Raw genomic sequence first — 22779 nt, 5'->3', positions numbered from 1 at the left:
GCGTCGGAGCCCCCGCCGGAGGCCGCCTCGCGGAGGGAAGAGGGGCGGAGACCCACCGAGGCGGTGCTCGCCCCGCCCCCGCGCGTGTGCGCCTGCGCCGGGGCGCAGGTGAGGCCAGGTGAGGAGGAGGCCGCGGAGCGGTGAGGAGCCGGAGCGGTGAGTGGGGGAGGCCCGTACCTCAGAGCCGTGGGTGCCGGTTTGGGACGACGGGAGCCGCTGAAATCTCCAGAAGTTGTGGGAGACAGACCCAGAGTCAACTGAAGTCCTTTTGCCAAATATGGATACACAAGCCCCCACCAACTCATAATTAACCCCATTCGTTTGTGGAAGAAAGGTGTTTTAAAAATATTTTTATTGTGTTAAATATACGTAACAAATGTACCTTTTAAAAATTAATTAATTTATTGTCTAAAGTTTTACAAATGTCTCCTTTTTCCCCAATTGACACCCCCCCCCCCCCCAGCCATTCCCACCACAGTGTCTGTGTCCATTGGTTATGCTAATATGCATGCATACAAGTCCTTTGGTTGCTCTCTACCCTCCCTCCCCTGCCATTTGTCTCTGGATCTATTCTTTTTAAATATATATATATATATATATATATATATATATATATATATATTGATTTCAGAGAGGAAGGAAGAGGGAGAGATAGAAACATCAATGATGAGAGAGAATCAATGATCGGCTGCCTCGTGCTAGCCCCCTACTGGGGATGGAGCCCACAACCTGGGCATGTGCCCTTGACCAGAATGGAACCTGGGACCTTTCAGTTTGCAGGCCGACACTCTATCCACTGAGCCAAACCGGCTAGGGCTGGATCTATTCTTGTTCATCAAATTATGTTGATCACTATATCCCACAAATGAGTGAGATCATGTGATATTCATCTTTCTCCAACTGACTTATTTCACTTAGCATAATGCTCTCCAGGACCATCCATGCTGTTGCAAATGGTAGGAGTTCCTTTTTACAGCAGTGTAGTATTCCATTGTGTAGATGTACCACCGTTTTTTAATCCACTCATCTGCTGATGGGCACTTAGGTTGTTTCCAAATCTTAGCTGTTGTAAATTGTGCTGCTATGAACACAGCGGTGCATATATCTTTTCTGATTGGTGTTTCTGGTTTCTTGGGATATAGTCCTAGGAGTGGGATTACTGGGTCAAATGGGAGTTCCATTTTTAACTTTTTGAGGAAACTCCATACTGTTCTCCACAGTGGCTGCACCAGTCTGCATTCCCACCAGCAGTGCACAAAGGTTCCTTTTTTAAAAATATATATATTTTATTGATTTTTTTACAGAGAGGAAGGGAGAGGGAGAGAGAGTTAGAAACATCTATGAGAGAGAAACATCAATCAGCCGCCTCCTGCACACCTCCCACCGGGGTTGTGCCCGCAACCAAGGTACATGCCCTTGACTGGAATCGAACCTGGGACCCTTGAGTCCGCAGGTAGACGCTCTATCCACTGAGCCAAACTGGTTAGGGCACGAGAGTTTCTTTTTCTCCACATCCTCTCCAGAACTTGTCATTTGTTGACTTGTTGATGATAGCACCAATGTACTTTTTTAAAAACCATTTTTAAGTGTACAGTTCAGTGACATTAAGTGCATTCACATTGTTGTGCAACATCATCATCCACCTCCAGAACTTTTCCATCTTCCCACAGTGAAACTGTCCCCATTAAACACTAACTCCTCCTCCCCCAGCCCCTGGTTCCCACCATCTACTTTCTGTCTCTATAAATCTGACTCCTCTAGGGACATCATATAAATGGAATCACACAGTATTTGTCCTGTTGTGTCTGGCTGATTTCACTCAGCATAATGTCTTTAAGGTTTATCATAGTTGTAGCAGGTGTCAGAATAGCCTTTCTTTTTAAGGCTGAATAATATTCCATTGTATGGATGGACTCCATTTTGTTGGTTCATCCGTTGGTAGACATTTGAATATTCCCACCTTTTGGATATTGTGAATAATGCTTTGATAATGGGTATAAAAATGATGGGTGTAAAATATCTTTGCTTTCAGTTCTTTTGGGCGTCTTTCTAGAAATGGAATAGCTGGATTGAATGGTAATTCTATATTTGATTTTTTTTTTTAAGGAACCACTATACTGTTTTTCACAGTGGCCACACCATTTTATGAGAAATGTTATTTTAACACTAACTCTTCTAAAGATACTAGAGGCGCAGTGCATGATTGAATCATGCACATGTAGGGTCCCCTACACGCTTTCGCTTTTCGCGGTGGAGCTGGGTGCCTGTCCGCTGGTGCCGGAGCAGACAGGCACCCAGCTCTCCCGCTTTTGATGGTCCACGGCCGCTGAGGGGGGCTACCCTGCTGTTGAGAGGCGCAGGGGGCGGGACTCCCACCCCCTGCACCTCTCAACCGCCGCTGAGGGGGGCTGCCGCGGACACCTGGCTACCCTGCCGTTGAGAGGTGCAGCTGGGTGTCCGCGGCAGGACCCCTCAGCGGCAGCGGATCTGGCCGTTGAGAGGCACAGGGGGCAGGAGTCCCGCCCCCTGTGCCTCTCAACAGCAGGGTAGCCCCCCTCAGTGGCAGCGGATCCATGCCTCTCAATGGCCAGATAGGCCACCCCGAGTCCCGCCCCCCAGCCTCCCACTGCCCAATCGTGGGCGTAGTGGAGTGATGGTAATTTACATGTTACTCTATTATTAGATAGGATAAGTACGTGGCACTGAATAAAGGACAGTCATTTAAAGGGGGAAACGTTGACTTTATGTAAAATTCACCACATTGCTTTTCTCTTTGTCATGTCTTTGAGCACCGGTGTACATTTTATGGTGGGGTGTACCTTTGGGAACCACATGGGAAGAAACAGAGGGAAAGGCTCAGCCAACATTGCCTTCCAGGGTCCAGCCCAGGTCCCCTGGTCTCTCTGGCTCAGTCCTGCCCACTTCATGTCCGGCTGCCCCTCAGTTCTTTTAACGGTTAATTTGCAATGCCCTTTATGTGCTAGATACAGTGCTGGGCATCAGAGATACAGTGTTTAAAAGATACACAATATACATAATTGCAGCCCAGCCAGCAGTGACTCAGTGATTGAGCATCGACCTATGAACCAGGAGGTCATGGTTCGATTCCTGGTTGGGGCACATACCCGGGTTGCAGGCTTGATCCCACTGGGGGTCGTGCAGGAGGCAGCTGGTCGATGATTCTCTCTTATCATTGATGTGTGTGTGTCTCTCTCTCCCTTACTCTCTGAAATCAATAAAAATATATTTTAAAAAATCCTATCTAATAAAGAGGGAATATGCTAATTGACCCTCATGCAGTCGCAAAGATGGCAGCACCCACAGCCAATAAGGAAGGAATATGCTAATTGACTTCTCCACCCTCAAAGATGGCGGCACCCACAGCCAATAAGGAAGGAATATGCTAATTGACTGCCACGCCCTCAAAGATGGTGGTGCCCACAGCCACAAGATGGTGGCACCCAGTCCCCTCAGCCCTGCCGGGGCGGCAGGCATGCAGCAAGGGCAGGCCTGCCTCCCTCCAGGCGGGCACGGTCACTCCGCACACCTGCCTCCAGAGTCCCCCAGTCCCCTCAGCCCCCCAGCCACCCAGGGCCAGCCCGAGGCTCAGGTAACCAGGGCCGGCCGAGGCTTGCGCTGCTGGCAGTGGCAGCACCTGAGATGTGATGGGAGCATCACCTTCTCCTGATCGCCGGGTCACCTCCCGCATCTGAGGGCTCCCGGACTGTGAGAGGGGACAGGCCAAGCTGAGGAAACCCCCCTCCAGTGCATGAATTTTCATGCACCAGGCCTCTAGTATATACATAATTGCAAAATGTAACAATGCTCTAAAAATGCAAAAACGTAACCATAGCTCTTCCCTGATTAAAACTACTCCCAGACATGCCTGTCTTCTACAATGTGGGCCTTTTTAGTTTTGCATCACACTGCTCCACTCACCAAAATTCAGGAGAATGCTCACCTGGCCTCAGATAATGCCATGACCTTTCCCAGCTCAGGGCATTTTCACCTTTTTCCTGTTCTGCAAATTGATCTCGCTAGCATATTTTATTTTAGGCTATATATGCCTATAGTCCTTTTTTAAAAATGGTCTATAGCTTACATATAATGAAATTGAGTGTTCAATTTCTTGAGGTTTTACCATGGTATGTACCCATGTGACAATTCCCGTAAACAATACGGAGAACATTTACATCACTCCAGAGTTTCTTCAGTGCCCTATTCGGTTAATAATTCCCTCGCCCCACCTAGCAATAGTGTGCTGGTAAATGTTTAACAGCGGGCTTTAGAAATGAGGGTGGGGGGAGACATTGACTTGTTGTTCCACCCATATATGCATTCATTGGTTGCTTCTTGTATGTGCCCTGACTGGGATTGAACCCAAAACCTTGGCTTATTGGAACGACACTCTAACAAACTGAGCTACCCAGCCAGAGCCACATTACACCATTATTGTGGTGTAAATATTTTCACCACAGCTGAGTATCATGGAATTAGAAAAAATGTTAACAACAGACATCTATGAGCTAGGCCAGTGGTCGGCAAACTCATTAGTCAACAGAGCCAAATATCAACAGTACAACGATTGACATTTCTTTTGAGAGACAAATTTTTTAAACTTAAACTTCTTCTAACGCCACTTCTTCAAAATAGACTCGCCCAGGCCGTGGTATTTTGTGGAAGAGCCACACTCAAGGGGCCAAAGAGCTGCATGTGGCTCGCGAGCCGCAGTTTGTCGACCACAGAGCTAGGACGGCTGATTGTAGCCCACCGCTGTCCAGAGACACCTTAGATTTTGATTTCTGTCCCCAAAGATTTGTTTTGCATGTTGTAGAGCTTCTCAGAAATGGAAATGTACAGTATGAACTCTTTTGTTGTTGTTAATCCTCCTGGCCTTAGGTTAGATGTTTTCCATTGACTTTTAGAGAGAGTGGAGAGAGGAAACATCAATGTGAGAGAGAGACATCGATTGGTTGCCTTTCACATGTGCCTGGACCGAGGCCAGGGATTGAACCCACAACCCAGATTTGTGCCCTTGACTGGGAATCAAACCCTCAACCCTTTGGCCAGTATGGGTTAGTAATCAAACCCCCTAATCCACACAGGCCAGGGCCAGTATGAACTCTTTTATGTTCCAACTTCTTTTACTCCAAACAATATTTTTGAGATTCATCCAAGTGATTGCATCTAACAATAATTTGTTCTTTTTCTTTGTTATATAATATTCCACGGTGTGTAGTTTGTGATTGCCCTCCCCGGAGAACCTTTTTGAGGAGGTTAAAGAGATCAAGTGTTTTCTCATAATCAGAATTTTCAGTTCTCATCGCTTCTCAGCCTTTGGCTAAGATCAAGTGCAGAATTTTCAGTTTTCCTTGGCTCCTACTTGGGATCTCAGCTTATATGCCACCTTTTCTCCAAAGTCTGATTTCCCTGCTTCCTGCTACTTTCCTACTTCTTGGCATTCCCAGTGCATCTGTTTGTTTCTGGTTGGTGGCTCTTGCTGCATTCTTTTTTTCTTTTCTTTTTTGTTATTTTCCCATTGATTTTTATTTATTTATTTATCTTTATATTTTTATTGATTTCAGAGAGGAAGGGAGAGGGAGAGAGAGATAAAAACATTAATGATGAGAGAGTATCATCGATTGGCTGCCTCCTGCACACCCCACACCAGGGATCGAGCCCGCAACCCGGGCATGTGCCCTTGACTGAAATCAAACCTAGACCCTTCAGTTTGCAGGCTGACGCTCTATCCACTGAGCCAAACCAGCCAGGGATCCCATTGATTTTTAGGGAGGGAGAGGGAGAAACACAGAGGGAGAAACATCGATGTGAGAGAGACACATCGCTTGGTTGCCTCCTGTACACTCCCCGATCGGGCTGGGGATTGAGCCTGCAACCGAGGTATGTGCCCTAGACCAGAATCCAACCCGAAACCCTTTAGTCCACAGTCGATACTCTATCCACTGAGCCAAACCAGCTAGGGGGGCTCTTGCTGCATTCTGATTTACACCCCTGCTCTTTCATTTTGCCTTTTTAAAAAATATATATTTTTATTGATTTCAGAGAGGAAGGGAGAGGAAGAGAGAGATAGAAACATCAATGATGACAGAGAATCATTGACTGGCTGCCTCCTGCACACCCCCCATTGGGGACCGAGCTCGCAACCCAGGCATGTGCCCTTGACCAGAATCGAACCCAGGACTCTTTAGCCTGCAGGTCAACGCTCTATCCATTGAACCAAACCAGCTAGGGCTCATTTTCCCTTTTTTACTAGTTATGGATATTTTGAGGGCATGAAGATGTTGGATCTGTCTTCCTGTCCAGCTTGTTAGAGTTGAAGCGTCACACATAAATGCTACTTGAATAAATATGGGTGTTCCTGTCCTTGGGGAGATGCATTTCCAGCTAATTACCTGTTTCTCAGCACTTGTTATAGAACATGAGGTTTTATTATTGAGGTTACAGTACAGATGCACGCCCTCCTCCTCCTACTCTATCTTTATTAGTGAGCACATATCGCTCTGTAACTTCTCCCTGTTACCTCTCTCTCTCCTTATCATTGCGTCCAGTCACATTCTTGGTACATCTGTTCCATGGTCCCAGAGACTTGGGTGGCTCCTAAATCCCTCTCCCCACCCCCAGGAAATAAATTTCTAATAGCTTTGTTGATAGATTCAATCCAAGGTGGTATTTATCTTGTTTGGGCACAATCTAGCATTACTATCACATGTGTACACACTTTCTCCACTTGCACCTGAACTTCATTCTCTCACCTGTGCAATGGATTAACTGAAAGAACGGCTGACCCCACCCTTTAGGGAAGCAGTTTCACATTCTCTGGAATACCCTACGGCCCAGGAATTCTCTTAGGCATATAACCTAGGAAACTTTTGCATGACCAGGAGACACACACATGAATGTTCTTGATGGCACACATCTGGAAAGGACACAAATATCCATCCATGGAAAATTATTTCTTAGTATAGTCTCACAAAGAAATATTAAGCAGCAGAAGACTCACAAATGACAATATCATAAAAAAGCCTTAGGAACTTAAAGTGATGGAAGACTCTCTGACATCATTTGTATGCAATGAAAATGGCTCAGCACCATTAGCCATTGGGGAAATGCAAAGTTTGAAATAAAATTTAAAATGCTGCCCTCACCGGTTTGGCTCAGTGGATAGAGCGTCGGCCTGTGGACTCAAGGGTCCCAGGTTTGGTTCCGGTCAAGGGCATGTACCTTGGTTGCGGGCGCATACCCAGATGTTTCTAACTCTCTATCCCTCTCCCTTCCTCTCTGTAAAAAATCAACAAAATATATTTTAATTTTTTTTTAATTTTATATTTTATTGATTTTTCACAGAGAGGAAGAGAGAGGGATAGAGAGTTAGAAACATAGATGAGAGAGAAACATTGATCAGCTGCCTCCTGCACCCCCCCCACTGGGGATGTGCCCGCAACCAAGGTACATGCCCTTGACCGGAATCGAACCCGGGACCCTTCAGTCTGCAGGCCGACGCTCTATCCACTGAGCCAAACCAGTTTCGGCAACAAAATACACACACACACACACACACACATTTATATTTATTGATTTCAGAGAGGAAGGGAGAAGGAGAGAGAGATAGAAACATCAATGATGAGAGAGAATCATTGATCGGCTGCCTCCTGCACACCCCCTACTGGAGATCGAGCCTGCAACCCAGGCATGTGCTCTTGGCCAGAATCGAACCTGGGACCCTTCAGTCCACAGGCTGATGCTCTATCCACTGAGCCAAGCCGGCTAGGGCAAAATATATTTTTAAAAAATTTTAAAATGCTGACAATACCAAGTGCCGGCAATGATGCTGAGCAACTGGGACTCTTAAGTTGCTGGTGGTAATACAAAAATGGTACAGCCCCCCCACCCCCACCCCCAAAAATGACTTGGCAGTTTCTTAGAAAGTTAAGTACATGCTTATCATATGACCCAGCAATCCCACTCCTGGGTGTTTACCCAAGAGAAATGAACTTGTAGGTTCACACAAACACCTGAACATGAATATTCATAAAGCTTTGTTTATAATTGGCCCCAAACTGGAAACAACCCAAATGTCCTTCAATGGGTTAAATAATAAACAAATTGTGGATTAATTTCATATAATGGGATACTATCCTATCTAAAAAGAGGGAATATGCTAATTGACTGTCATACGCTCACAAAGATGGCGGTGCCCACAGCCACAAGATGGCAGCGCCCAGTCCCCTCAGCCCTGCCGGGGGTGCCAGGCGGGTCTGGCCGCTCCGCGCATCGGCCTCTGGAGTCCCCCAGTCCCCTCAGTCCCCCAGCCGCGCAGGGCCAGCCTGAGGTGCAGGCAAGCCGTGGATGGCAGCTGCCCAGCTGCCCAGAGCCACCCGAGGCTCAGGTAAGCAGGGCCAGCCAAGGCTTGCGCTGCTGGCAGTGGCAGCAGCAGAGGTGTGATGGGGGCATCGCCTTCCCCTGATCGCTGCGTCACCTCCTGCCCCTGAGGGCTCCTGGGCTGTGAGAGGGGGCAGGCCGGGCTGAGGACCCCCCTCCAGTGCATGAATTTTCATGCACCGGGCCTCTAGTTCGGTAATAAAAAGGAACAAACTATGGATACATGCACCAACTTAGGTGAAGCTCAAAGGCTGTGTGAAAGAAGACAGTCTCAAAGAACTACATAGTAACTTGGTTCCTTTTATATGACATCCTTTTTTTTTTTTTTTTAATGTGCCTGTGGGGGAATGGCACAGTTGTGCTCCCTAAAGAGAGAGCTTGCCTGACATTCTTTGAATGACAAAATTATAGTGATGAAGAACAGAGATTGCCAGGTGTCAGGACTTTGGGAAGCTTATGGCTATGAGGAATTTTCTTTTTTAAATTTTTAAATATATTTTTATTTATTTCAGAGAGGAAGGGAGAGGGAAAGAGAGGTAGAAACATCAATGATGAGAGAGAATCATTGATCAACTGCCTCCTGCACGCCCCCTACTGGGGATGGAGCCAGCAACCGGGCAGTGCCCTTGACTGGAATTGAATCCAGGACCCTTTAGTCCACAGGCCGACACTCTATCCACTGAGCCAAACCAGCTAGGGCAAGGAATTTTCTTTGAGGTGATGGAAATGTTCTGTATTCTGATTATGGTGGTGGTGACTGAATCTCAACATGTGACACATTTCCATACTCCTATACACATTACAAAAGAATGAGTGCATGTAAAATCTGGTGGAATCAATAATGTCTATTGTAGTAATGTGAATTCTTTGGTTTGGGTATTTTCTCTAGCTATATAGGATATTATCTTTGGGAAAGCTGCATGAAGGGTGCAGGTGAATTCTGTATTATTTTTTACAACTTTCATAAAAAATTATTTAAACAAACAAGGACAATATGGCAGTTCCTCAAAAAAATTACACAGAACTACCATTCTACCCAGTAATTCCACTTCTGAGTATAGACCTAAGAGAACTGAAAGCAGAGACTCAAACTGATACTTAAACACTCATATGTGTAGCAGCATAGTTCACAGTAACCAAAAGCACCTATCAACAGATGAGTGGATGAACAAGATGTGGTCCATCCAGAGTATTAACAGCCTTAAAAAGGAAGGACATTCTGACACCTGCTACCACGTGGATGAACCTGGAGGACGTGCCCAGTGAAATAATGCAGTCACAAAAGGACTATTAGTATGATTCCCTTTATAGGTGGTCCCTAGAGGAGTCAAATCCATAGAGACAGAAAGTAGAATGGTGGGTGCAGGGGCTGGGGGAGAGGGAAGGGGAACAATTAATTAATAGGTACTGGGTTTCCTTTTGGGGCAATGACAATGTTTGATAGAGCTGATAGTCACAAAACATTGTGAATGTACTAAATACAACTGAATCCTTCATTATGCAAGCTTTTAACATCAACTTGTTCTATTTACCCATGCATTCATTGGTTGCTTCTTGAGAGCTTGTTTGGAGGTTCTAGCAGGGGAGCGCAGCTACTCGTACGTATACCCTTGACCGAAGACCGGTCCTCTCCTCTGGGGGGAAGGTCGTCCTCTTCGACTGAGCGCGCAGCTTCGGGAGGGACGCACATGGATCGGTGAGGGAGGAGGGGGACACCCGCCTAGCCAGCCAGATCAGCCGAATCAACCCTGGCGATCAATGGGGTGACAGATGTCGCAGCCAGATCGCCCTCACATCCATCATTGGTTGCTTCTTGTATGTGCCCTGACCGGAGATCAGCATATGGGGATGATGCTCTAGTTTAGCCAACTGAGCTGTCCAGCTAGGGCAGGGTCAAAAAATCTTTTTTTAAATATATATATATATATTTGTATTGATTTTTTACAGAGAGAAGGGGAGAGGGATAGAGAATTAGAAACATCGATGAGAGAGAAGCATCGATCAGCTGCCTCCTGCACACCGCCCACTGGGTATGTGCCCGCAACCAAGGTACATGTCCTTGACCGGAATCGAACCTGGGACCCTTGAGTCTGCAGGCTGACGCTTTATACACTGAGCCAAACCGGCTAGGGCTTTGGTAAAGGATCAGATAGCAAATTTTTTCTGCTGTACTCTCCAGCTGTGAGCCTGGCCCCCTGTGGGAGCTCACTGACCACCAGGGGGCAGCTCCTATGTTGAGCGTCTGCCCCTGGTGGTCAGTACGTGTCATAGTGACTGGTCATTCGGTCTATTTGCATATTAGCCTTTTATTATTTAAGATTGTAAAATGACCACCACAATAAGTCTAGTTAACATCCATCACGCACATAGTTATAAAAATTTTTTTCTTGTGATGAGAACTTTTAAGATCTACTCTATTAACAACTTTCCAATACACAATACAGTATTATAACCTATAGTCACCCCAGGACTTATTAATTTTATAACTGGAATTTGGTATTTTTTTACCTCCTTCACGTATTTTTCCCACTCCCCACCTCTAGGAGTTTTAAAAAATTATTTTGTACCATGCCTTGACCAATGGATGGTCAAGTTGATACCTATTTTACAGTTTGTGCAAAAGAGCAAGAACTAGGAGGAAAAGTGGAAAATGAAAGGAATTTGACTAGGGGAGGGAAGGGTAGTAGATGGAAATTATTTTTTGCTTTCCCATTTATGTCATAGCACTATTATTTGGTAATAAACAGATGTTTGTTTTCTTGTTAATTTTTTTATTGAGACATAATGTAAATGTAAAAATCTGCCATTTAAAAGTACACAATTCAGTGGTTTTTAGTATATTCACTGGGTTGTGCAACCATCACCACGTTCTAATTCTAGAACGTTTTCATCATTCTCGAAAGAAACTCCATCCTCATTAGCAGTCACAACCCAGCCTCTCCCCCAACCCCTAGCAACCATGAGTCTGCTTTTTGTCTCCATGGATGTGCATTGGCTTTTGCCACCAACTTGTGACTGTGCCAATAAAATGCCTCCCAAAGGGATGAAGTCAAATGTGATGTCTTAATTACTCTGATCAAAGTCCAAACTCAAGGTATCTAGAAAGAACATGAATTTTTTTTTTTTTAACAGGGGCAATTGAAAATCTCCTGGGCTTGGCAAGATAGGTGTGTGCAGATTTCTCTCTCAAGGTTGATAGCTCAGGTGACCTTCAATTTATGGAGGTCTTTGTCAATGCCTTTGCTGGGTTTCCTCTGAAGCACAGGAGTTACTGTTTGAATAATTTGGCAAATGAGGAGCCCCTCAAAAATGTGGAGCCTTGAAAAATTTATTTCAACCTTCTGGGCCTCAGTTTTCCCTTTGGCAACGTGATTTTCTCCTTTGACATTAAAGCAGGATGTGGCATATTTTCTCCGTAAAAGACCAGATAGTGCCTGAGCTGGTTTGGCTCAGTGGATAGAGTGTCGGCCTGAGGACTGAAGGGTCCCAGGTTCGATTCCAGCCAAGGGCACGTGCCGGGTTGCAGGCTTGATCCCCAGTAGGGGGCATGCAGGAGGCAGCCGATCAATGATTCTCTCTCATCATTGATGTTTCTATCTCTCTCTCCCTCTCCCTTCCTCTCTGAAATCATTAAAAATATTTTTTTAAAAAGACCAGATAGTAAAAATTTCCAGCTTTGATGGTCCCATGGTCTCTTTCGCAACTACTTGACTCTGCCTTTGTAGCAGAAACAGCCACAGATGCTGTATAGACATATGGGTGTGGCTGTGTGCCAATAAAACTATTTGTGGACACAAATTGGAATTTCATATCATTTTCAGTGTCAGAAAATATCATTTTTAAAAAATATATATTTTTATTGATTTCAGAGAGGAAGGGAGAGGGAGAGAGAGAGATAGAAACATCAATGATGAGAGAGAATCATTGGTCGGCTGCCTCCTGCACACCCCACACTGGGGATTGAGCCCACAACCCAGGCATGTGCCCTGACTGGGAATTCAACTGGTGACCTCCTGGTTCATAGATTGATGCTCAACCACTGACCCACACCAGCCGGGCTCAGAAAATATTCTTAACGTTTTTTTTTCCAACCAGTTGAAAAATGTAAAATTTGCTCTTAACTTGCAGACATGAGCTGGATTTGGCCCATCGGCCGTATGTTGCCAACTTCTGATACAGGGTATCATTTATGTTGGAAGGTATTTGGGGTATAACACATGTCCATGGAAAAATGCAAATCAAAACCACCATGAAAAATCATCTCACCTGTTAGAATGGCTGTTATCAGTAAATAAATTAAAAAAACAAAAACAAAAAAACACCCACAAGTGTTGGTGAGGATATAGAGGAAAGGGAACCTTGTGCACTGTTAGTGGGATTGTAAATTGGTGCAGGCATTATGGAAAATAGTATGAAGGTTCTCAAAAAATTAAAATTAGGTATATCATACGAGCCAACAATTCCACATCTGGATATTCATCCAAAGGCACGAAAATCCTAATTCCAAATGGTATACGCACCCCTATGTTCATTGCAGCATTATTTATAATAGCCAAGGTATGGAAGCAACCATCAATAGACGAGTGGATAAAGAAGATGTGCTCCATACATACAATAGAATATTCCACAGCAATAAAAAAGAGTGGAAACTTGCCATTTGCAACAACATGGATGGACTTGGAGGGTATTATGCTAAGTGAAATAAGCCAGACAGAGAAAGACAAGTACTGTATGATTTCACTTATATGTGAAATGTAAAAAACAAAACAAATGAACAAACAAAACAGAAATAGACTCAGATACAGAGAATAAACTGTTGGTTGCCACAGGGAGGAAGGGTGGGGCGGATGGCTAAAATTAGTGAAGGGGAGTAAGAGGTACAAATTTACAGTTATAAAATAAATAAATCCACTCTAGCCAGGTTGGCTCAGTGGATAGAGCATCAGCCCTCGGACTGAAGGGTTCTGGGTTCTATTCTGGTCAAGGGCACATACCTTGGTTGCAAGCTCGACCCTGGAGGCAACCAATTGATGTGTCTCTCTCACATCAATGTTTCTTTCTCTGTGTCTTTCCCCTCCCTTCCACTCTCTCTAAAAATCAATGGAAGAATATCCTCGGGTGAGGACTAACAACAACAACAAAAAGTGCTATGCAAAAGCAAGATGGGTGTTTGCAGCAGAATCGGATCAGATCGGGTCAAGGAAGCTTGAGTCTGCTGGGTGGGCTGGTTAATGTGTAACAAGAGGCTCTCCTGAGGAGGAAAACCCCTAATTTTTAGCATTTGCCATCTCCTGTGGTGTAAATACTCCCCACTGTGACAAATTTCAAGCTACCCATGTAATGTCATTGAACACGGCATTATACAGAGCTGTGTATCTCACCAGCCAGAGCCAGCACACCCTATACTTGAGTCTTCTGTTTTGGTCCCAATATTCTGTTAGTCTAAGCATGCGTATCACTTACTTGCTCTGTCCTATTTCGTTACTGTGAAATGCAAGTCCTTGCAGGTGTCAAGTGAAATGATGCAGGTTGAAACACTTTGGGGGAACAAAGAATGGCATGCTATCCAAATGCAAGATACAGTTAAAAAGCATAAATTAAGAGGTTGTAGGTATATATATATATATATATATAAAAGGGGCTTTGGAAAGTAACAACACTGTTCAAGAGTGTTGACATCTTTGATTTAATTCATTGAAAACCCTTCAAGTGTGTAAAGCATGGTGGGATAGTGGGATTGCGACCCCAGGAGGGGGACGCCCTGGAGGCCTTGGCAGGTGACAGGTGGCAGAATTAGGGCAAGGAGGAGACACCAAGTTAACCTCCCACTTTTCAGGAGGCCATGGCAGGAGGTCCTCCAGGAAGGAGGTTGAAGAGGCAGTTGCTTGTGGTGTCCAGGAGAGGGCGCCAATACCGAACTCCAGTCTCCCCCAGCCCCAGGCCCTGTGTAGGAAGGGGAGGGGTCTGCCATGAGGCTTGTTGGGAAGAAAAGGGGGTGTGTATGTGTGTGTGTCTCTGTCTTTGAACCTAGAAGCCCCCTACTATGCTTTCAGAGTTGGAGGTTTGGAAGAGAGGAGTTAACAAATTGGGGCAGGTTTCTGCAAAGTTTTTTTTTTTTTAAGATTTTTTTAAAATATGTATTTTTTTATTTTAGAGAGGAAGGGAGAGGGAGGGAGAGATAGAAACATCAATGATAAGAGAGAATCATTGATTGGCTGCTTCCTGCACGCCCCCCACTGGGGATGAAGCCCACAACCCCCTGCAAGTGCCCTGACCAGTTATCAAACAGTGACCTCCTAGTTCATAGGTCGACACTCAACCGCTGAGCCACACCAGTTGGGTTGCAAACTTTTTTCTTATAGCAAATACTTTCTCTGTCACAATTGGTCAACTTTGTGCTTCTAGTTCCAAAACAGCCATAGATTACATGTCCACAAATGGGCCTGGCTGCATGCCAGTGAAATCTTATTTTAGAAGACTGAAATTTGAATATCATGTAATTTTCCTGTGTCACAAAATAATTTTTTCTTTATTTTTAACCATTAAAAATGCAAAAAACTGCTCTTTGCTCTCAGGTCTAGCTCATCAATGGAGCATCAATGATAATAAATGTTTGTTTGACACTTACTAGGTATCAGGTATCAAATGCTTGAATTCAGTGGTCTATATAGCTCATTTAACACCCAGAGTAGATCTTTTTTAACATCCACTCCTCTAGAAGACAGGAAGTTTCAGTGATGATTATGAAAAGCAATGCATAATTATTGCCAGAAAAGAAATAGAGTGAATTAAAATTTTCTTTTATTGGACATCACATATATAATCATGCCAGTAACATACATAAATAGATTTCACTGGCCAGTCAAGGGGAAAAGTAATGAATGAATACTGTTTAATTCTACTAATTAATTTAAAAAAATATATATTTTTTTCCTGCAAAAAGCTTTAGTGTTTCCTTTTGGTCCAAAGCAAGGGAGAGGGCTTCAGGGTGGTTAAAAGAATGGCTAGTGGTTTTGGGGGAGAGGCTCAGACAAAAGCCAGACACCAGGGGAATGCAGAGGGGCCCCTCAAAGGCCTCTGGGCTCCAAAGGCTCCGAGTCATGCTTGAGGGTGAGCCTTTGGAAGAGATACTCACCCAGCCCAGCCTGGGGGCTGGCCAGTCTGCGGAGGTTTATCAAGTAGTCGCCCATCTTCTTGATGAGTTTCACCTCCTCATCCAGGAAGTGGTTCTCCAGGAAGTCACAGAGATGAGGGAGGGTCTGTGTGGCAGAATGGCAGAACCCAGGGCCTGTAGCTCCAAAAGGGCCTGGTTCAGGCTCCTCTCCAAGGCCATGGCAGCTTCCAGGGCATCCTGAGTTTTGCCCACTCATCTTGGGAAGGCTGCAGCACGTCCTGGAAGAGAATGCGGCCACGGCGCTGGTTTTGTATCTTTAAGAGATGCTCGGGGCCCTGGTGCTGCTTCTCCACCAACTCGAGGAAGAAGTGGCCCACGCCCTCCAGAGCCACATCCTTGTGGTCAAAATAGAAGCCCAGAGAGAGGTAGGTGTAGGAGGCCCGCGGGTGCAGGGTGGCCAGGCGGTTAACGGCAGCCTCCACCTCAGTGGAATAATTCTGACGAATCTGGGAGCTCATGGTTGTGCGGCAATGAGTTAAGGTAGAAAAAAAGGGTGTGTTGGCTGATCTCGGAGGTGGTTCTGAAGGTGGTGATGGAAAAGATGATGGAGGTGGTTGGAGGCTGGAAGAACAGGCATCCCTGGGTCTGTTCCATCCAAACATTGTTGAAGCAAGAGACACACCCAGGACTGCGGAGGGCACTGTCTCTGAATTAATTTTTAAATTAATTTTAGAGAGAGGAAGGAAGAGAAACATTGATACGAGAAAGAAACATGATTGGTTGCCTTCCGCACATGCCCCAACTGGGGATTGAACCCACAGCCTGGGTGTGTGCCCTGACCAGGAATCAAACCCTTGACCTTTCGGTATATGGGATGATGCTTCAACCAACTGAGCCACACCAACCAGGGCTCCATTAATTAATATTTTTGGAGCAAAACTTGTCTTTACATACTAGTCTGTTACAGTAATGAATAATAACATGACAATTTAGTATATAAATAAATAACAGCTTAAAGAAGACATTTCCATTTAAAAAATATGGCTCAGCCCTGACCGGTTTGGCTCAGTGGATAGAGCATTGGCCTGCGGACTGAAGGGTCCCAGGTTGGATTCTGGTCAAGGGCATATACCTTGGTTGTGGGCACATCCTCAGTAGGGAGTGTGCAGGAGGCAGCTGCTTGATGTTTCTCTCTCATCGGTGTTTCTAACTATCCCTCTCCCTTCCTCTCTGTGAAAAATCAATAAAATATATTAAAAAAGAAAAAAGAAAAAGATATGGCTCAGCCCTGGCCTCTGCGGCTCAGTTGGTTGAGCGTCGTCCCATGCACTGAAAGGTCACCGTTTGATTCCTGGTCAGGGCACATGCCCAGGTTTTGGGTTCAGTTCCTGGTCAGGGTACATGCAAGAGACAGTCAATAGGTGTTTCTCTCTCACATTGATGTCTCTCTCTCTCTCTTTCCCCCCTCCCCCCTTTTTCTAAAATTCATAAAACATATTTAAAAATAAAAGATGTGGATCAAATCCAGGAAAGAAATTTTGTGTTTGAATTAAGATTTGAGCTTACCAAATAAAAATGATGTAATTTACAGTTTGGCTCACTGTTTAAAATTTTAAATACAGATGGATTCTTCAAGTGATCAGACAGAATAAAGGATGTGAAATTGCTCAAACTCAATTTCTTTGCATTTGAAATCACAGGGCCATCATTGTTTATTTAGAATCTACTGCTTAAACAGAAGAATGTGTGACATGAACTGTGCCCAAAGAGAACTCTAAGGATTCTGAATTGTTAAGAATTAATTCTCAAAATGAGCATATGTAGCCACTGTGTGTCCAAATGTCTAATAAAGAGTTCTCAAAATTCACTTCCCTGTAGAATACAATGTTTATTAAAGGATAAATCATAAGACTGTGCTCATTCACAGCTTACTAAACATCAACAGCAACCACAGCAATTGTTTAGACCAGCAATTTTCAGCCAGTGTGCCACAACCATTTATAAAACATGCAATGCTTGTCTGTTTAGTCAGGGGCACTGACCTCTTTTCCCTGAGATTGTCAAATAACATAAATGACAGCAGCCAGCACAATAACAGCTCCGTAGTTGGAGCATCGGTCCTCATACCAAATGGTCTTGGGTTTGATTCCTGGTCAAGGGCACGTACTCGGGTTGTGGGTTCGTTCCCCACCCCTGGTCAGGCATGTGTGTGGAGGCAACCAGTCATGTGTCTCTCTCACATCAATGTTTCTCTCTCTCCCTCTCTCTTTCTCTCTCTCTTTTACTCTCCTTCCCTCCCTCCCTTCCACACTCTCTAAAATGCAATGGAAAAAAATCCACTAGTGAGGATTAACAAAAGGAAGAAAATCATAAATTATACTTATTTTTTTGTCAGATCAGCAAAAACATAATATATTTATGGCATGCTGCAGAATTTTAGTAATTAGTTTATGCGTGCCATGAGATGAAAAAGATTGAAAATTGCTGATTTAGACCAGGAGTTGACAAACCAGGGCTTGCTGGCCAAACCCAGCCCAATGTCTATTTTTGTAGGAACTAAGGATTTTTTTTTAACTGGTTGGGGGGAAAAATCAAAAGGAGAATAATATTTCACAACATGTGCAAAATAAAGAAGATTTGAATTTCAGCATCCACATCTCAAGGTGGCTGGCACACAATCACACTCCCGCATTCACGAATTGTCTGCGGTGGCTCTCGCACTGGCACTGCCAGCTGTCGGGTCGCCGTCCGGCCCGCACAGCTGAGAATAGTTACGCTCTGACTCTTGACAGAACAAGTTTGTTGACCTCTGGTTTAGACCAATAACAGATTTCTTAGGGGGAGAGTATTTTATCACTGACATGGTTCAGAATTGCCTACACACAGCGATAATAGAAAAGCAACTAATAAAAAAGAAAAGAAAAGAAAAGAAAAGCAACTAATAAAATAGGGTTTATTCTCCTTTTTGAATTTTCAAAAGACACTGTCCCCCTTCATTGATAACGCCTGGGGCGAGCTGCGTCCCTCAGCGCATCTTTGGTTTGCCAGTGCTTACGGGTAGGAGCTAACTGGATCTTTACTATTATCCTCATTTTGGAGAGGGGGAAGCTGAGGCACAAAGAGGCCAAGTAACTTGCTCAAGGTCACAGAGCTTGCAAGGAGTGGGGCTTGGGTTGAACCCAGAGAGTTGTAGCTATGCAGAGCCCAGATCCTCCTGCCTGGCGTTGCCATAAGCACTGCCACCCAGGGGCCAGTCTGGCTTTATATCCCAGCTTTGAATTTCGGCATCACTGCTTGCAACCTTGGGCAAGAGACAGCTCTTCTTTGAGCCTCCGTGTCCTCATCTATAAAGTGGTTATGACAAAACCCCCACTCATTGGGGGTTTGGGAGGATCCACATACTTAGCACAGTGCCTGGCAAAAAAATATATTTTTATTGATTTCAGAGAGGAAGGAAGAAGAAAAGATAGAAGAATCAATGATGAGAATCATTGATCGTCTGCCTCCTGCACTCCCCCCCTGCCACCCCCCCACTAGGGTTCGAGCCCTGACCAGGAATCGAACCGTGACCTCCTGGTTCATAGGTCGATGCTCAACCACTGAGCCACGCCTGCTGGGCTTAGCTCTGGTTTTTATTAGACCTGGAAGCTGGGCCTAGGAGGAATGGCACTGTTTTTCTTGGAGAAAAAAGTCCAAAAGAGTGAGGTGTTGAGAGGATTCACTGCACAAAGTGAGTTCTGCATGCATACTTGCATGTAAAAAATTGCATATAAAAAGAAACTAATGAAAGATAAGAAATTACTTCCTGTCAATCCTCTTTTAAACCTTCTGATTAAATAAAAAAGCACTCAACTGAGTACTGATGTGTCTTAAACACTTATTTACTAATTTTGTTTTAACAGAGTCACCCAGTCCAGAACCTTCCACAGGCAACAGTAGTGCCTAGAATTTAATAACGTTTCTTTTCCCTTGCCTCTGTTTTAGGTGCCTGGTGCTGTTCTTTTAATTTACCCTGGTGTTACAATCTTTCCTTTAAAGATAAATTTGTTGAAGAAAAAGGTTAGTCCAACCTTCAGTTTATCGTCAACTTCGCTTTATTCCTTTGACACATTTATTTTAGAAAACCACTTTATAATGGTAAATTGAGACCAGTATCAGATACCCCAAATAGAAGGTAACTGTACAAAGACATGCAGTGTGAAAATAAATGTTACTAAGTTCTGCTGAGGGTGGTCCTATTGCAGGCCGGTGACCCCTCTGGCATTCTCTAACCTGGAGATCCTGGTGGAGATCTGAGCATTCAGCGGCCTTCTGACATTCCGGCTGAGAGATCCCAGGGAGAAGAACCGAGGCTGGGTGCCGCCTTCGCTCAGCTCGGCCAGCCTCGCGCACGTGGGGTGGCGGGCCTCTCCTCATGTGTACGCAACTTGGCCCATGACTCAGTCGAACGCCACTCCTGATCAGATTTTCCCTGGGATTAAACATTAATCCCATGTTTGACCTTATAACCTTTAGATCAATGGTCACATTTTACAGACAGGAAAACAGAGGCTCAGCGGGGAGAAGTGACTTCGTGGTGTCACAGCCAGTGTGTTGCTGAGCTGAGGACAGGATGTTGGTTTCTTTGCACCCAAAGTAATTCTGCACAAGATAGGAAATTTATGAACTGCTCTGAGACAAGGCTGACATTTGAACTTGGCCTCGAGCAGGCCCATTTCTCTTGGGATCTACTGTGCACATTGAATGTGAGGCTCATTCCACAAGTCTGTTGAAGCCACTTTGCTGGTAGGGGATCCTTCTCAGGGGGGCACATCAGTGACCAAAACAGACAGGTTCCTGCTCCCTGGTGTAAACAGATAACATAGATAAGTAAACGGAGCCCCTCGAAGGTGTATGCAAGACTGACTGGGGTTGGGGTGACTTTGGCTGGGTTGATAAGGGCAGCTTCCTAGGGAGGTGACCACTGAGTCAAGACCACCAGGGTTGGGTTTTGTAACAGTTTGGGAAAGGTGTTGTGGGTTGAATTGTGTCTTCTCCCCTCTCCACCCAACCCCAAATTCATATGTTGAAATCCTAACCCCCAGGACCACAGAACGTGACAGTATTTGGAAATATCATCTTAACAGATGTAGCCATTAAAATGAGGTCATTAAGGTGGGCCCTGATCCATGTGACTGGTGTCTTTATAAGAGGAGAAAACGTGAACACAGACACGGGGAGAAGACAGCATCTACAAGCCAAGGAGAGAGGTATCAGCGGGAACCAGCCCTGCCCACACCTTGATCTTGGACTTCCAACCTCCAGAACTGGGAGATAATACATTTCTGTTGTTGTGGCCGCTCAGTCTGTGTCACTTTGTTTCAGCAGCCAGGACGCACTCAGTGCCCGGAGACCCAGAGATGCCTACCACCCCGCCCTCTGGGCACCTTCCCAGAGTCCCAGGTTGGAACGGGAGGAGACACCCTCTCTGCCTCCTCCCCCTGCAACAGGAAGGAAGGTGAGATGACCACACCTGAAGCCAGCAGAGCCCTCCTCTGGCTGGTGAGAGGTCTGCTTCGACCTTGGACCCACCAGCCATAAAGCAATCACCAGGAGGAGATGGTGGCAGACATGGAGGGAGGGGTGGGGATGGGAGATGCCTGGGGGGCCGGCCGTGTTTGCTGGTCTAGGCTCAAGGCCTTCATGGGGCACTGCCCCAGGGACCACTCCTTCTCCTGAAGCTGGGGGACCACCTTGCTGTGTGAAGCTAAGAGTGAGCCCTGAACAGCAGGCTTAAAGAACAGTATCCTGCCCTAGCTGGTCTGGCTCAGTGGATTGAGCCTGGGCCTGCGGACCTAAGGATCCCAGGTTCGATTCCTGTCAAGCTCATGTACCTCAGTTGCAGGCTCCTCCCCAGCCTGAGCCCTGGTCAGGGCTCGTGCAGGAGGCAACCAATTGATACATTTCTCTCATATCAATGTTTCTTTCTGTCTTTCCTTTTCTCTTCCACTCTCTCTAAAAATCAATGGAAAAATATCCTTGGGTGAGGATCAAAAAAAAACCCCCCACACACATACCCAGGCCTTTTAACCCTGCCACACACATGTCCCACCCAGCCCCTTCTAGAAACTTCTAGAGCCATCACAGGACTGACCATCAGCCTTTTTATCTGAGGGGAACAAAGCCCTCAGTCCCCTTCCTTACTTCCCCTTTGCTCACTCTGCTCCAACCCCATGCTGTTCCTCCTACCTCAGGGCCTTTACATGACTGTTCTCTGCTCCCAACACTCTTTCCACATTCCCACCTGACCACCTTATATAAAATTACAACTCACCCCACACTCTCCATCTCTCTTTCCTGTTTTCTTTTTTAAAATATGTTTTTTTTTTGTTTGTTTGTTTGTTGTTGTTTTTTTAAATATTTTATTGATTTTTTACAGAGAGAAAGGGAGAGGGATAGAGAGTTAGAAACATCGATGAAAGAGAAACATCCATCAGCTGCCTCCTGCACACCCCCTCCTGGGGATGTGCTTGCAACCAAGGTACATGCCCTTGACTGGAATCGAACCCAGGACCCTTCAGTCCGCAGGCCGACGCTCTATCCACTGAGCCAAACCGGTCAGGGCAAAATATGTTTTTTAAAAAATGTATATTTTTATTGATTTCAGAGAGGAAGGAAGAGGGAGAAACATCAATGATGAGAGAGAATCATCAATCGGCTGCCTCCTGCACGCCCCCCCCCCCCTCCCCGCCCCACTGGGGATGGAGCCTGCAACCCAGGCTTGTGCCTGACTGGAATCAAACTGGCGACTTCTTGGTTCATGGGTCAATGCTCAACCACTGAGCCACACTGGCTGGGCCCTGCTTTACTTCTATACATGGTCTCTTAGTATTACTTATTTTCTTGCTTATGCACAAATGATATTACTTAGCATCGGTCTCCCCCAATAAGCTCCACTGGGATAGGGAGTGGGGGATATGTATGTTCCCTGCTGTGTCCCCAACACTGGCACACAGTAGGTGCTCAGTAAATAGTGGTCGCAGGAATGAATGAATGAATGATTGGACATAACATCCTTCAATCTTTAGGAAGGGCAGAGGGAACCCATTCCCCACCAAGTTTTCCTCCTTCATGGTGTTTGGAGACCCTGGTTCACACCCTGTCTTCACCCACTCCCAGGAGCCCGGAACTTTCTGGAAATGCCACAGGGGATGATGTAAGAGGAGAGAGAACTGGGCGGTCTCCAGGATTCGGTGCTAATCAGTTAGCATTGCCCAAGAGGCAGA

At 45.4% G+C, this 22779-nt stretch overlaps 1 long non-coding RNA gene and 1 pseudogene across 2 annotated transcripts; one reads left to right on the top strand and one right to left on the bottom strand.

Moving 5' to 3' along the window:
* The first annotated feature begins 24 nt into the window (after nucleotides 1-24).
* LOC307100359 lies at nucleotides 25-21008 on the top strand. Its single transcript, XR_013813600.1, has 4 exons — nucleotides 25-156; nucleotides 19499-19573; nucleotides 20599-20763; nucleotides 20882-21008. It is a non-coding gene; the product is annotated as an uncharacterized lncRNA (long non-coding RNA).
* Nucleotides 15306-16032, bottom strand: LOC307100566 (ferritin light chain-like; annotated as a pseudogene). Its single transcript has one exon. The product of its transcript is annotated as a ferritin light chain-like (transcript).
* Nucleotides 21009-22779: the final 1771 nt, after the last annotated feature.

The sequence above is a fragment of the Cnephaeus nilssonii genome, assembly GCF_951640355.1.
Source record: "Cnephaeus nilssonii genome assembly, chromosome: 5".
Taxonomy (NCBI): Eukaryota; Metazoa; Chordata; class Mammalia; order Chiroptera; family Vespertilionidae; genus Cnephaeus; species Cnephaeus nilssonii.
Note: the sequence above shows the minus strand (reverse complement) of the source record. Positions and strands in the feature narration are given on the sequence as shown.